The sequence below is a fragment of the Canis aureus genome, chromosome 24 (assembly GCF_053574225.1).
Source record: "Canis aureus isolate CA01 chromosome 24, VMU_Caureus_v.1.0, whole genome shotgun sequence".
NCBI lineage: Eukaryota > Metazoa > Chordata > Mammalia > Carnivora > Canidae > Canis > Canis aureus.
In genome coordinates, this window is record NC_135634.1 from 38,709,547 (window position 1) to 38,712,326 (window position 2,780).

General features: G+C 37.6%; 1 non-coding gene across 1 annotated transcript; it reads right to left on the reverse strand.

Moving 5' to 3' along the window:
- Window positions 1-2,256: 2,256 nt before the first annotated feature.
- Window positions 2,257-2,406, reverse strand: LOC144296638 (U12 minor spliceosomal RNA). The gene has a single exon (XR_013363660.1). It is a non-coding gene; the product is annotated as a U12 minor spliceosomal RNA (small nuclear RNA).
- Between the last annotated feature and the right edge of the window lie 374 nt (window positions 2,407-2,780).

Sequence of the window (2,780 nt, forward strand, 5' to 3'; positions counted from 1 at the left end):
AGTCTTACCAGGTGCACCTCAAAGCACATCAAAAGCGTTAAAGGTCATAACTCAGCTGAGTCCCTTCTTCTGCTTCCTAATTCTGTTGAGGAAACTCTCATACACCAAACCCTTTCTCTCTTCTTAGCACCAACTTAAGCACCATTTTTTCCCTCTGGTCAGAATCTTTTTTTTATGTGGCTTAATCTAATCTCCGTTCTGCCCAACATGGACTTCTCCTCCTTTGTGATTAGAAGGTAGAGCAGGCGGTAGGGAGAAAGGGACCTGGCTAACAGAGGATTTTCTGTAGCAAATGGGGAAGGGAGGAGTACACATAGGGCTAATAAGATTTATCCCAGCAAGTAAGGAGCAACTCTACCCCAAAACAAGTGATTGGATCCCTTTGATGGGCTACAGATTAATTATATGGAGAGTATAATTATATGGAGAGTATTAGTCAATCACTCTTTCTGACTTCATCAATACAAGCTGTGAATTTGGTCAATACAAGTGCTTCCATTTTTGAAAAATGTCTCATGACAATATAGGAAACCTATTCTTGAAACTTATTGTGGAATAACAAAATTCTGACAACACCCACACACAAATCACAGTTTCTACTGAAGAAAGGTAGAGCTAATGGAATTACTGGACTGTCACCACATCATAAAATAGTAACTTAGAATTCCCAAAATCACTTTTTTTGAAGCTAAGAAGAGACCTACGCTATTAACCTAAAGTTATTAATAGTTTTTCTCGTTAAACAGTACCAAGAATTATAACTCATGTAATAAAAATCTCATTTCACTGACATTAATGGCATTCTCAGGGTTGTAAAAAGCTTTGCATATTCCTTTGAAAATGAGAGTAAAACTCTTTGCACCAAATTTTTGATATTCTTAAAACTTTTAGAAGCATCTTATAATTCATTTTGTCTGATTGCATATATATTAATTGTAAGTCGGTAAAAAAAATCACACTTTTTTACCACACAAAAAATAACAATACTAAGTGGGAAGAATAAGCTCTTAAAGAGCAGCTAGGTCTCCTTATCCTGCCCCTGTGTTGCCACTGCAAGCCAAAATTTGACATTTCACTTAACAATGACAAACTGTTTTCAATAAAATGGGCACTACTGCCTCCGAGTGGTGGGTCATTCTCAGAGTTTAAATTTCATTAATTTCAAATCCTCTCAGCCTAACAGGAGAGAATTTTGAGACTGACGAGGTATATATCGTTTCAAGTTTAAATTCTGAACATGATATTGTAGTTTAAGGACATGAAGAGTATCTTTTATTTAGAAAAGTGTATGAACAACTCATAAATGTGTGAGGTTGGCTGGCTTTGTCCATAAAATCTGTGTTCCACAGAGAGCAGAGGAGTCTCATTTCTCACTGCTTTCCAGGTGATGCTGCTTGACATTCATGTTTTGCTGGTGGCACTTTCACCTCCAATCATCAGAAACACTGAGCCACCAGGTGTATAGAACTCATCACTCATGAAATGCTCTGTGGAGAGAAAAGCATTATTTTAAATTATTAATTCATCAGACTGGGATTTTTCTATTTGCTATTTCTAATGGTAGAATGGTAGTGAAGTTTAGTTTGTCAAAAATAATAAAGATTTTGGATGATGGTTCTGAGGAATGGTCTGAGCAAGTGATATGGGCAAGTAGCTGTTCCCACAAATTGCACAAACTTGTTAAAAATTAGCAGCTAACAATATAGTTTGCCCAAATCAAATGTGATATAATTAGTACATTAGATTTTGAAAGACATAGTAGATAAAAGGTACCTCTATCTTTTCGTCCACTCTGAAATGAACCAAACACATGAAGGGAAATAAACAATAATGGCAACTCAGTCTTTGAGGAGAATGGAAAACGCTAAATAACCAAATCATGGAGAGATCTGGGAACTTTGGGAAGAGAACTGGCATGAAGCCAATGACTTCTAGTATGGAACAAAAGGATCTATGTGCTTGGGCTGGGCTAGGGGATACACTAGAATCTTGAATTTCACTTGAATCCACGGAGTGGCAGGGAACAGGTAAGAATGTCATAGATAAATGAAACAGCTAACCCAGTTATTTAGACAAACAAACAAATCCAAATGAAGCACACAAAAAATAAAGAGTGAAAAATGATAGAGCTAAAAGGATGATTTCAATGGTTCTCCCTTCCTTCCTTTCTTTCTTTTTGTCTTTCTTTCTTTTTTCCCTTCTCACCCCGTATATATTACCTTTATACCAGTCTACTCCTTCAGTGTCAAAGGGGGATGGGAAGATCGCAACTCCCAGGCATCCCACAAAGTAGGCAGGTCACCTTAGATGCAACCTTTACCCACTCAAAAATTCATCTCACATTAGCAATGAAGATTTGGGCATCACTCTGTATTGTCATTTTCCTTACTCATAAGTCTAAGCTTAGCATCCAACAGTTGTTTCTTTTTTGTATATAAAGTGTTTTTTAAAGATTTTATTTATTTATTCATGAGAGACACAGGCAGAGGGAGAAGCAGGCTCCATGTAGGGAGCCTGACGTGGGACTCGATCCCGGTTCTCCAGGATCTCGTGCTGGGCCAAAGGTGGTGCTAAACCGCTGAGCCACCCAGGCTGCCCCAGTTGTTTCTTTAAATTCAAAATGAGTTCTAGCAATTTTGGGCTGGAGTCTTTTGGGTTTTCTATATACAGTGTTATGTCATCTGCAAAGATGGAGAGTTTGACTTCTTTGCAATTTGAATGCCTTTTATTTCTTTTTTGTTGTCTGATTGCTGAGGCTAGGACTTCTAGTACTATGTTGG